At 42.5% G+C, this 13,902-nt stretch overlaps 1 protein-coding gene across 1 annotated transcript in view; it reads left to right on the top strand.

Moving 5' to 3' along the window:
• The first annotated feature begins 1,364 nt into the window (after positions 1-1,364).
• The window catches only part of TINAGL1 (tubulointerstitial nephritis antigen like 1), a 35,925-nt gene continuing 23,387 nt past the window's right edge, over positions 1,365-13,902 (top strand). Inside the window, exon 1 of the mRNA XM_069578758.1 lies at positions 1,365-1,552. The gene's annotated coding sequence lies outside the window, so the exon portion shown is untranslated. The remainder of the gene's footprint in view (positions 1,553-13,902) is intronic.

Raw genomic sequence — 13,902 nt, 5'->3', positions numbered from 1 at the left:
TCCCTCCATCCACCCATCCATCCATCTATCCATCCATTCATCTATCCATTTACCCATCTATCCATCCATCCACCCACCCACCCATCCATCCAACCATCTCTCCATCCATCCACCCATCTATCCATCCATCCGTCCACCCATCTGTCCATCCACCCATCTATGCATCTATCCATCCATCCACCTATCTATCCATCTATCCACCTATCGATCCATCCATCCGTCCACCCATCTGTCCATCCACCCATCTATGCATCTATCCATCCATCCACCTATCTATCCATCTATCCACCTATCTATCCATCCATCCATCTATCCACCCTTCCACCAATCCATCTATCCATCCATCCATTCACCCATTGATCTATCTACTCATTCATCCATCCATAAAATAAAATGCAAGAGCCTAGACCTTGCCTGGCACTGTTCTAGGTACAGGTGACACATGATGGACAAGAATCTAAGCTCATGGAGCTAACTTTTTAGTTGGAAAAAGAGCATAAACAAACCCCTAAATCTAATAAAATGAAGTGGAAGCAATAAGGGCTGTGAAGAAAAATAAAGCAAGCAAGGGGCCAGTGAGTGATAAAAGACAGTGCTATTTTAGATAGAGGGGTCTGGGGAGGCCTCTCCGAGGACATAGCAGGTGAGCAGAGACCGGAAGGGAGCTCGTGCTTACCTGAGTCAGAGAGTTCCAGGCATTGGAAACAGCAAGTCCAAGGCCAGGGACAGACAGTGTTCCCTCACAGGCAAGAAGCCCGTGTGGGTGAGCAGAGTGAGTGAGGGGAGGTGTTGGGAGTTGAGGCAGGAGGAGGATTGGGGGCTGATCTCATCAAGCTTCAGGTGGGTCAGGGATCTGACTTAGCTCTGAGGCGAAAAAGGTGGGGAAGGGGCTGGGGAGGCCCTGGCAGGTTTGGGCAGGTGAATAGTGTGACAGGATGCAGGGAGAAGTTAAAGGGCTCCTGCCAGTCCTGGGAAATGACAGTGGTCACAGTACAGGTGGTGAGCTGCACCAGGTTCAGCATGGACTGCAAAGGTCAAGAGCAGAGAACTTTCTGAAGGGGTCAGAGGTGGGTAAGAGGCAAAGAGAGGAGTCCAGGACAACTCCAGGGCTTTGGGCTGTGGCTGTGGTATACAGATGGGGATGCAGGGCAGGAGGAGAAGCGGGTTAGGAGGGATTAAAATGGAGAGTTCTGTTTTGGAAAAGGCACGTATGAAAAGCCGATCCAACATCCAAATGGAGTCAGGTACAAGCATCAGATTTCAGGGCAGAGGTCGGAAGGGCAGAGGTCGGGAGGGCAGATATGACCGTCCATGGGGCGCGGTCCGCACTGGTTGGACTTTCCATCCCTGGGGCTTGCCAGCTCAGCCAGGAAGTAAATAAGCAGAGGGATGACACAAGTCCTGGGAACTGAGAGGAGAAATATTCCAGGACGGCAGCCCACAGCTCTGTGCCCAGGACTCCCCCCAGAGTGGGTGAGGTGAGAGCTGAGAACGACATCGGAGAGCGGAGGTCATCGGTGATCTTAACCAGCGGGTTTTAACGCCTAGGAAGGTTGGTGGAAGTGGGGTCCAGAGAGGATGGGGTGTGGGCACCTCTTCCAGAAAGTTAGTTGTGCTGTAAGAGGAGCAGGAAATGGGAGAGTTGCTGGAAGAGGCGCCTGTGTAGGTCAAGGAAGGTTTAAGATGAGAGATATTACAGCTTGTTTGTAGGCTCACAGGGATGACTGACAGAAGGCAAGATAACTAAGACGCAGAAAGAGAGGCGACAGTGGCAAAGCAACGTCCTTGGGTTGGTGGGAGCGGTTGGCGTCCTGTGCTCTGGGGCGGGGTTGGGGAACTGAGGTGGGGTGCGCCCAGATGGGAACTCCTCCAGTGCCTCCACAGGGACAGGCAGGTCGCTGGGAGAACATGGAACTCTACTGTTTCTTTCTTAGCGGAATAAGAAGCAAGAACATGGTGGGAGCGAGGAGGCAGAAGGTCCTGGTGTTCTCAGGAGAGGGGCGGAGTGGAAAAGGGACAAGAAGCGTGGAAGGATGAATGGGCCAGTGAAATGGGTGGCAATGCCAGAGCAGGTGCACACTCGAGGTTTGTGGGGGTCCATGTAGAGTGAACCCCGCCATGCGGTGTGTTTTGTATTCAGCACATGGGCACCTGCTCTGTGGGTGCAGAATGAGTGGGGGTCACTGGGGAGGAAGAGAGCGAGGCAGGTGGAGACAGCTTAGAGAATGAGGTGCTCCTGAGGGGGGACTCTCTGCAGGTCCAGGCTCCACCTGCAGTCCTCAAAGCCTTTTCCTGAGCCCACATGCTGCCTTCCACAGCCTTTACCTGCTGGAGACTCATAATGACCCAGTGAGCAAATAACACCCCCTCTTTAGAGACGTGAACCCTCAGGTCACCTGGCTGGTAAATGGCAGAACTGAGATTTGACTTCAAAGCAGTTCAGTGTTTTTCCTTTAGGGCTGCAGGGGTGAGCACACTATGTTTAAGAAAGTCTTGCTTCTCAAATATATATATATATATATATATATATATATATGTGTGTGTGTGTGTGTGTGTGTGTGTGTGTGTGTGTGTGTGCTTCTCAAATATACATACATATATATACATATATATATGTGTGTGCTTCTCAAATATACATACATATATATATATATTATATATATAACGGGCTTGGCTGTTGGGAGATTAAATTTCAGGTGTTCTGAGCACCAAGTGGCCCAGGCTTTGTCGTGGTTCAGCCACAGTGATTTGCTTCCACCCACTGGCCACAATCAGTGTTGCAGCCGACCAGAAACCTACAAGGCGTTTGCTCATCTAAGGATTCGGTTTATGGGACTAACAATGCCTTTTTGAAAAGGGCTGCAGAGGAGTTCCCTTCCCCCTTTGACAAACGAGAAACGAGAGAGAAATCCAGAGAGGTGGCTTTAAAAAGCTGTCTGAACCTGTCTACTCCATGGAGTCAATAGTATTCACTGAACACCTCCTCTGTGCCAGGCACTGTTCTAGAGTCTGGGAATTGAGCAGAGATCATTGCTCTTGTAGACCTGACATTCCATGGAGGGTGGAGGTGAGGAAGGGGGAGGACAGGAACCAAACAAATAAATAAAGCAATGCTAGACTCTGGAGGATGGTGAGAAGGAATTAAAGGAGAGTGACTGGAGAGGGTGGTGGGAGGTGACGTTTGAAGAGAGACCCAGTGACTGGGGCTGTTCGGGAAAGATGCTCCAGGAAGAAGGAACAGCTCTGCAAAGGCTCGGAGGCTGTGGAAGGTGTGGGCAGTCCAGAACAGGTGGAGCCTACCAACGCCCCAGCCCAGCTATCTGTGTAGAATGTCTAGAGGTCAGAGCAGGACTTTCTAGTAGGAGGTGCATGCCACTGACCTTCCCTCAGGCAGTTCACAGCCTTGATCAGCACCCATCTGACTCACACAGCTGTCCCCTCCCTCCTGGAAACTCTCTCCTCTCTTGGGTTGTATGATACTAACTGCTGGTGGTAGGAAAATCTATGATTATTCTGTGGAAATCAAAGCTTAGCAATCAACATACAGAAGTTTCTTGTTTGAAGGAACCCACTGACATGTCAGACTTCCCTGGTGGCTCAGAGAGTAAAGCATCTGCCTACAATGCGGGAGACTCGGGTTCAGTCTCTGGGTTGGGAAGATCTCCTGGAGAAGGAAATGGCAACCCACTCCAATATTCTTGCCTGGAAAATCCCGTGGACGGAGGAGCCTGGTAGCTACAGTCCATGGGGTTGCAAAGAGTTGGACACGACTGAGCGACTTCACTGTCACTGACTTGTTAAAAGTTAGAGCAGGGAATACTGACACTCAGAGTCAAAGGTCAAGATCAACATTTCTGGGATCTGGAACAGGAGCATGTAGGAGAGAATTGGTGATGTCATCAGTTTTGCACGTAGCTTTTGCCATGTTATAAGTATGTGTTTGTGGACCTGTCTGCTGCTAATCTGTGAGCCATTCTTGCAAATAAAATGAATATTTATGTTTATATATATATTATATGAGTAAGCTTTATTCAAATCCTATGATTAGTGTTCCAACAAATAAGTTTTAGAAGCAAAGTGAAGTGAAAGTCATTCAGTCGTGCCCAACTCTTTGCGACATCCATGGAATTCTGCAGGCCAGAATACTGAAGTGGGTAGCCTATCTCTTCTCCAGCGGATCTTCCCAACCCAGGAATCAAACCAGGGTCTCCTGCATTGCAGGCTGATTCTTTACCAACTGAGCTATCTGGGAAGAAGTCCCTAATTTGGTAATTTCGCCATGTTATTCTAATACTACCCAATTATGGGGTTGCAAAGAGTCAGACATGACTGGCCAACTGAACTGAACTGTACTGAACCCAATTATGTCAGCTGATATTTTCCAGTGTTTGAATATTTGCTCTAGGCTATAGTTCTTTGTAAAGCAAAATATTGCATCCTTAAAAACAGCAAAGTTATAGGAAGAAACATGTACCTAATACCCAACATGAGGCAAGACACTCAATTCAACCAACATCAGTGCAAATGAAATCAGTTCTTCCACACCAGGAATATTTATCATGAAAACAAAGATCAAGGGCAATTAATACTGTATTTAAAATTGTCAAGACTCTTTTATTTTTTGTCTTTTATTTATTTTTACTTATTTATTTAAGTATAGAGTATTTACAATGTTGTGTTAGTTTCTGGTGTACAGCCAAGTGATTCAGTTGTACATATACATACCACTTTTCATTATATTATAATGAATACAGTTCCCTGTGCTATGCAGTAGGACCTTATTGTTTATCTATTTATTATTATTTTTAAAATTAATTTATTTACTTTGTTGGGGGATAATTATAATACTGTGATGGTTTTTGCCATAAATCAACAAACATTTGTGATATCACTCAGTTTTTAAAATGACCTTTATTTGGCATTTATGTTGAGTTAATGTTTCCCCCTTTTTAATGTTTTTTTAAATGATCAAGTGTCTATATGTGGTAGAGGTCACTGTTACATGTTTTTGAATACAGTAGTCTCCCTTATCCAAGGGGGTGATAGGTTCCAAGACCCCCAGTGGACGCCTGAAACTACAGAGGGTGCTGTGTTTTTCCATATACATACATACCTAAGCTAAAGTTCATTTTATAAAATAAGAACAGTAGATTAATACCAACTAAATAAAGCAATGATAATTACACACTGTAATGAAAGTTATGTGAATGTGGTCTCTCAAAACATCTTATTGCTCAACTTTAATGCCTTTTCCATCTTAACTTACCTTGCACTGTGGCCGTAACTTTTGCACTTGGAGGCAAGACAGCAATACTAGCATGAATTTCTTTTATCTTCCTCACCATTTCATGAATAGAAAATTTATTCTTACCATAGATCTTAGCAACCTCCGCACTTTTTCTATAAGTTTAGAACTTTTACTTAAAGGAAGCACTTGATGGCTTCTGTTTGGTATATCCGAATTGCCAGCATCACTGCTCTTGGGCTTTGTGGCCCTTATTAAATAAAATAAAGGTTATTTGAACACAAACACCCAGATACCAAGACCGTCAGTCTGGTAACTGATGGCTACTGAATGACTCACAGGCAGGATTATGCTGACAAAGGGATGATTCATGTCTCTGTTGGAATGGAGTGGATGGCTAGAGATTTCATCACACTCCTCAGAATGGCACTCAGTTTAAAACATAAAACACTGGACTTCCCTGGTGACCAGTGCTTAAGATGCTATGCTGCCGATACAGGGGACATGGGCTTGATCCTGCCCGGGAACTAAGGTCCTACATGCCATGTGGTGAAGCCAAAAATTAATTAAATACATAAATGCATGTAATAGTTTAGAAACTTATGAACTGTTTCCGATATTTTCTATTTAATATTTTTGGACCATGGTTGACTATGGGTAACAGAAACTATGAAAAGCAAAACCATAGATAGGGGAGGAGGGGGATTACTATACACCATCCTGTCATGTACTGGCTCATAATAATAATAAACCATGCATCTGCAATCATGATTTTTTAAACAGAAAATCTCTGAATTTTTATTTTTGGCTGCTGTGCCAGGCTTTTGGGAATCTTAGTTCTTTGACCAGGGGTTGAACCCAAACTCTCAGCCCTCAGCAGTGAAGGCACAGAGTCTTAACCACGGCACTGCCAGGGGTTTTCCTGAAATGGTTAGTATAACAATCTCTCAAGAAAATTTTCACTATTTTTTATTATGGTCAATCATTATTCTTCCCCAACACATGATGTGTTGGGGAAAATACAGAATAATGTATGATTCCTGGAATTCCTGAGAATTACAAGCTGGAATCAAGACTGCCAGGAGAACTATCAACAACCTCAGATATGCAGATGATACCACCCTCATAGCAGAAAGCAAAGAGGAACTAAAGAGCCTCTTGATGAAAGTGATAGAGGAGAATGAAAAAGCTGGCTTAAAACTCAGTATTCAAAAAACTAAGATTATAGCATCTGGTCCTATCACTTCATGGCAAATAGATGGGAAAAAAATGAAAACAGTGGCAGATTTAATTTTCTTGGGCTCCCAAATCACTGCAGATGGTGACTGCAGCCATGAAGTTAAAAGACATTTGCTCCTTGGAAGAAAAGCTATGACAAACCTAGACAGAAGAGATTAAAATGCAGAGACAGCACTTTGCCAACAAAGGTCCGTATAGTCAAAGCTATGGTTTTTCCAGTAGTCATGTATGTGAGAGTTGGACCATAAAGAAAGCTGAGCACCAAAGAATTGATGCTTTTGAACTGTGGTGTTGGAGAAGACTCTTGAGAGACTCTTGGATAGCAAGGAGATCCAACCAGTCAATTCTAAAGGAAAGCAGTCCTGAATATTCATTGGAAGAACTGATGTTGAGGCTGAAACTCCAATACTTTGGCCACCTGATGTGAAGAGCTCGTTCATTGGAAAAGATCCTGATGCTGGGAAAGATTGAAGCAGGAGGAGAAGGGGAGAACAGAGGATGAGATGATTGGATGGCATCACCAACACGGTGGACATGAATTTGAGCAAGCTCTGGGAGTTGGTGATGGACAGGGAGGCCAGGCGTGCTGCAGTCCATGGGTCTGAAAGAGTGGGACATGACTGAGCGACTGAACTGAAGAATCTGGAAATGCTTTTTGAAGTTCTACCTCTGGAACATTTCTCAACTCTACATCCAGTCCCATCTCCAAAGGCCACTGCTCTGATTGCCAGAACTTTGCCATCACTTCCGACATTGTGAGTCAGACTCCAGACTCCTCCAGCCCATACTCCATGTGGCAAAGGGATCTTTCTAAAGCAAAAACTCAGCTTGTTCTGCTGTGAAATCCGTCCCTGGCTCCTCAGTTCCTTCACCAATGTTCCTTAAAATGCATCTTGGAATGCTGGTTACATAAAAACATCAGAAGCTTTCTAATAGGTGGTGGTTTAGGAAGCTTCATTCAGAGATTCAGAATCTCTGGAGTTGAAGCCTAAAAACCTGCACCCACATCTCCTGAATGATTTTCTTAAATCTTTTTTTTAATGGCAAAATACAACATGAATACAAAAAAAACACATAAAACAAATGTACAGATTCAGTTCAGTCGCTCAGTTGTGTCCGACTCTTTGCGACCCCATGAATCGCAGCATGCCAGGCCTCCCTGTCCATCACCATCTCCCGGAGTTCACTCAGACTCACGTCCATCGAGTCAGTGATGCCATCCAGCCATCACATCCTCGGTCGTCCCCTTCTCCTGCCCCCAATCCCTCCCAGTATCAGCGTCTTTTCCAATGAGTCAACTCTTCGCATGAGGGGGCCAAAGTACTGGAGTTTCTGCTTTAGCATCATTTCTTCCAAAGAAATCCCAGGGCTGATCTCCTTCAGAATGGACTGGTTTGATCTCCTTGCAGTCCAAGGGACTCTCAAGAGTCTTCTCCAACACCACAGTTCAAAAGCATCAATTCTTCAGCGCTCAGCCTTCTTCACAGTCCAACTCTCACATCCATACAGGCAAACTCCTGTATGACCACCACACCTGTCTGAAGGCAAAATTTTGCCCCCGACCCCAGAACTCTCCACACATCGCCTCCCTAACTATCACTTCCCATCTCCACCCCCAGCAGCCTTTCACTTTGCCTTTTTATTTTAATGTGTCATTAATTTTTTTAATCCTTGGTTCTCTTTCCATCTTTTTCTTCTTCCTGTGATTCATTTACTAATGAAACCAGATTATTTGTCTTATAGAGTTTCCTGCAATCACTGCTAATTACATCTCCATGGTGGAGGTAGCACATTCCTCTTTTCTTGGAATTTCCTGTTAATTGGTCATTGGATCCAGAGACTAATCAGATTTGCATTTCTATTTCTGACAAGCCTGCTTTTACAGGTGATGTGTGTTCATCATCAGGGGCTCATGACTGTGTTTCTCTCATCTTGTACATTTCCCACCCTAGATCTGAAATCAGCTCCGATATCTTGGGTGACTATTAATAGCTAGGATTTTCTAAGAAGCTATTAAACAGTCTTCTAAAGTGGTGAACTTATTCACACTCTCATCAGCAATGTATGAAAGTTCTAGTTGCTCTGAATCCTCAGCAGGATTTAGTACTTGGATCTTATTTTAGCCCTTCAAGTGGTATAAAATGTTGTTTCATTGTGGTTTCAATTTGGAGTTTCCTAACAATCAATGATGTTGAACACATTTTCATGTGCTCTTCGGCCATTGGTATATCTTCTTTCGTGAAATGCGTTCTGCATAAATATTCTATGCCTCAACTGAATCACACTGGCGAACTACTTTGAATCATCTGTACCATTGCTGATTTTTTTTTTTTGATTGAGCTTCTGAAAAAAGTATTTTGAAATCTCCAGCTGTGGTTGTATGTTTGTCTAGTTCTCTTTTAGTCTCAACAATTTTTTTTTTGTTTGTTTTTTGTTTTTAAAAAATGTACATTAGTTTATTTAGGTATTTCAACATAAGTCTCAACAATTTTTATGTATTTTTCTAACTAATTAATTTGGCTGTACCAGGTCTTAGTTACAGCATTTGAGATCTCTGATCTTCGTTGCGGTATGCAGAATCTTTTAGTTGCAGCCTGGGGGATCTAGTTTCCTGACCAGGGATAGAACCCAGGCCCCCTGTATTCAGAGCTCAGAGTCTTAGCCACTGGACCACCAGGGAAGTCTCTGCTTTATATATTTTTAACCTGTGTTATTTGGTGCATACAAATTTAGAATTGTTATATCTTCCTATTGAATTGGACTTTTAAAAATAATTTTCTTTATTTATCTGTTTACTTATGGCTGTGCTGGGTCTTTGTTGCTGCTCATGCAGGCTTTTCTCTAGCTGCGGCTAGTGGGGGCTACCCCTTAGCTGCAGTGCACAGGCTGCTTATTGCAGTGGCTTTTGTTGCAGAGCACAGGCTCTGGGAGGTGTGGGCTTCAGCAGCTGCAGCACGTGGACTTGGTAGTCGCAGCTCCAGAGCACAGGCTGAATAGCTGTGGTGTATTGGCAGGCAAATTCTTTACCACTGAACCACCAGGGAAGCTTCTAATTGGACTTTTATTGTTATAAAATGTCTGTCTTTATCTCTATCTTTTGTCTTAAGCTTATTTTATCTGGTATTAATATAGTGACACTACTTTTTTAAAAAGTAGTGTTTGAATGGTATATCATTTTTGACCCTCTTGTTTCTGTGTTTTTATATTTTAAAAGTGTCTCTTATAAATGAAACACAATAGGGCTTTTAAAAACTCCACTCTAATGTTCTATGTCTTTTAGCCAGTTTGTTTTAACCCTGTGTATTTCATGTAATTACTGATATAGTTGGATTTAGGTCTACCATTTGCTGTTCATTTTTCTATCTCATCTGTTCCTTGTCCATGTTCTCATCCACTATTTTCTTCTTTTGGATAATCATCTAGCTTTTATTATTTCATGTTTTTCCTTTATTAGGTTCTAGCTACACAGTTTTACAAAATCCTTGCAGTAGTTACTTTAGAGATTTAAATATGCATCTTTGACATATTATTATATGTCTTAGTTCAAGCTCAACCTACTCCAGTACTCTTGCCTGGAAAAATCCCATGGACAGAGGAGCCTGGTGGGCTGCAGTCCATGGGGTCGCGAAGTCAGGCATGACTGAGCGACTTCACACTCACTTTTCACTTTCATGCATTGGAGAAGGAAGTGGCAACCCACTCCAGTGTTCTTGCCTGGAGAATCCCAGAGACGGGGGAGCCTGGTGGGCTGCCATCTATGGGGTCGCAGAGAGTTGGACACGACTGGAGTGACTTAGCAGTAGTTCAAACTATTGTAACAAGATACTATAAATGGATGGACGTGAACAATAGAAATGTATTTCTCACAGTTCAGGTGGCTGGAAAGACCCAGGTCAGGACCCCAGATGATTAGGGTCTGGTGAGAGCCCTTTTCCTGGTTTGCACAGGGCGGTCTTCCTGCTTTGTCTTAACACGGTAAGAGAGGAACCAAGCTCTCTCACCCCTCTTCTCATAGGGGCACTAATCCCATGAGGACTCTATCCTCATAACCCAACTACTTCCTAAAGGCCACATCTCCAAATACCACCACTTTGGAGATTAAAGTTTCATTGTATGAATGGGAGGAGGTGGGGAGGGAGAGACACATTCAGCCCATATCACAATATTGCAGGCTCATTGGAGTATTAAATAAATATATTTACCACTGTTTTAACAATGCAAGAAACTTACAACAGCTCAGCTCCTTTAACCCCCTTCTAGCTTTTGAGCTATGTTGCGTGTTTCACTTCTGTAAACACTATAAGCCCTACAAGACCTTTCTATCACTGTTTCGTCAGTGTTTTAATGTTTACCCGCACATTTCTCCTTGCCAGTGCCCTGCATTACTTTCTGAAGGTCTGCTCTTTCATCTGGAGTCATTTTACTTCAGCCAGAAATTTTTCTTTTAATATTTCTTGTGGTACAATTTGGTCAGCAACACATTTTCTCAACTTTTCTTTGTACCAGTGTCTTTGGTTCCTGTTAATTCTTAAAAAAATGATCCCTCCTTGGTATGGAATTCTAGGTTAGCAGTGTTGGCTTTATTATTATTATTCCATTTCTGACCTTTTAAAATGTCATTCCATTTTCTTCTGGATTTATAGTTTCTGTTGAAATGTAGGCATCAGTCTTACTGTTGGGCTTTAAAGATAGTGTCCTTTATTTAGCTGCTTTTGCGATGTGTCTTTGTCTCAGTTTTCAGCTGTTGAACACGTCTAAGTGTGGCTTTCTTTAGTGAAAGAAAGGGTTTTACTAAGCTTCTTGAATTTGTGGGTTGATGTCTTCCAACAGTTTTGGAAAAATAATAAGTCACTTGAAGTAATCGTCAAATATTGCTTCTGTCCCAAATCTCTTTTCTTCTGTTCTGGGATTCTAATTATACAAATGTTAGAATTTGTTTTTTCTGTTTCAGCTTGGATGTTTTCTACTGAATTGTTTTCAAGTTTTCTAAGCTTGTCTTTTATCCTTCTGCTGTACTCTTTTTCATATCAAATAAATTCTTGATTTCATGTGTTGTATATCTGTTTTAGAATATTCAGTTTTAAAAAATACATTCTACTTCTCTATTGACAATCTTTATTTTATATCCACTTTTTCAATCTTTTTTTCTTCATGTTATCTGGCATATTATCGAAGTTATTTTAAAGTTTTAAAGTTTTATTAACTCTGGTATATGGATCATTGTGGTTCTGACACAATTTCCTATTTTTTCTCTTGACTACCAGTCATATTTTCCTGCCTCTGTATATCTAGTAATCTCCAATATATGATATTGTTCAAATTGTAACTTATCCCAATATGATATTATCCCATTATAAGCGTGTAGTATCATCTTATTGTGGTCTTAATTTGCATGTTTAGATTATGTGTAAGGATGAGCATTTTTTCATATTATCAATCATTTGGTTTTCTCTTTTGTGGAATGCCTGTTCAGTTTATTTGCCAGCATTCTTTATTATTTGTAGAGTGGTCCCCTCTATTCCTAATAGTACGTCTTTTTTTTTATTGAAGTACAGTTGCTTTACCATGCTGTGTTAGTTTCAGGTATATAGCACAGTGATTCAGATGTTCTTTTATATTCAGATACATTCAGATTCTTATGCCTTATAGGTTATTAAAAATATCGAGTATAGTTCCCTGTGCTGCACAGTAGATCCTTATTGGTTATCTATTTTATATACAATAGTGCATGCATGCTCGGTTGCTCAGCTGTGTCTGACTCTTTGCAACCCCATGGACTGTTGCTCCTCTGTCCACGGAATTTTCCAGGCAAGAATACTGGAGTAAGAGTAGGTTGCCATTTCCTACTCCAGGGGATCTTCCCAGCCCAAGGATCAAACTCATGTCTATTGCATCTCTATGTCAGTAGGTCTATTTCTGTTTTATAAAAAAGTTCGCTTGTATTTTTTAGATTCCCTGAGTAAATGATATCATATGATACTTGTCTTTCTCTGTCTGGTGTGCTTCACTTAATGTGGTAATCTCCAGGTCCATCTGCGTTGCTGCAAATGGCATTATTTCACTCTTTTTTATGGCGGGTAATATTCCATTGTATACATGTACCACAGCTTCAGTGGGCATTTTGGTTGCCTCCATGTCTGGCTATTTTAAGTAGTGCTGCAATGAACATTAGGATGCATGTATCTTTTCAAATTATAGTTTTCTCTGGATATATGCCCAGGAGTGGAACTGGAGGAGCATATGGCAACTCTTGGGCTTCCCTTGTGGCTCAGCTGGTAAAGGATCCTCCTGCAATGTGGGAGACCCCAGTTCAATTCCTGGGTCAGGAAGATCCGCTGGAGAAGGGGATAGGTTACTCACACCAGCATTCATGAGCTTCCCTGTGGCTCAGCTGGTAAAGACTCTGCCTGGGTTCGATCCCTAGGTTGGGAAGATCCCCTAGAGAAGGGAAAACTACCCATTCCAGTATTCTGGCCTGGAGAATTCCATGGACTGTATAGTCCATGGGGTCACAAAGAGTTGAACATGACTGAGCAACTTTCACGGCAACTCTATTTTTAGTTTTTTAAGGAACTTCCATACTGTTTTCCATAGTAGCTGTACCAATTTACATTCCCACCAATAGCGTAGGAGAGTTCCTTTCTCTCCACAGCCTCTCCAGCATTTATTATTTATAGATTTTAAAATAATTTTATTTACTTTTTTGTTAACTGTTGGCTGTGCTGGGTCTCCGTCGCTGCACGGGCTTTCCTCTAGCTGTGGTGAGCGAGGGCTACTCTCTAGCTGCGGTGCATGGGCAGCTCCCTGTGATGGCGTCTCTTGCTGTGGAGCATGGGGTCTAGGTCTTGCGCCTTCCGTAGCTGTGGCTTTCCGGCTCTAGAGCACAGGCTCAGTAGTTGTGGAACACAGGCTCAGTTGCTCTGTGACATACGGGATCCTTCTGGACCGGGCATTGAACCTGTGTCTCCTGCATTGGAAAGCATACTCTTCACAATTTAGCCCCCAGGGAAGCCGATTATTTGTAGACTTTTTGATGAAAGCCATTCTGACTGATGTGAAGTGATACCTCATTGTAGTTTTGATTTGCATTTCTCTAATAATTAGCGATGTTGGGCATCTTTGCATGTTCCTGTTAGCCACCTGTCTGTCTTCTTTGGAGAAATGTCTGTTTATATCTTCTGTCCATTTTTCTTTTTTGACCGGGTTGTTTGTTTGTTTGTTTTGATATTGAGTTGTGTCCTAATAGTACTTCTTGCCTTAAAGCCCACACTCTGTCTGATGTTAATCTGCCCAGGTATTTGGTCAGTAGACCTGCACCCAGAGGGGACTCCACTTCCCTAAACTGACCTGGAAATTGTGCTGTCTTTATTGTTTTACTGTTTATCCTAGAGGTTATAATCTATATGCTTAACTCCTTC

Source organism: Ovis canadensis, chromosome 2, assembly GCF_042477335.2.
Source record: "Ovis canadensis isolate MfBH-ARS-UI-01 breed Bighorn chromosome 2, ARS-UI_OviCan_v2, whole genome shotgun sequence".
NCBI classification, from domain to species: Eukaryota; Metazoa; Chordata; class Mammalia; order Artiodactyla; family Bovidae; genus Ovis; species Ovis canadensis.
Note: the sequence above shows the minus strand (reverse complement) of the source record. Positions and strands in the feature narration are given on the sequence as shown.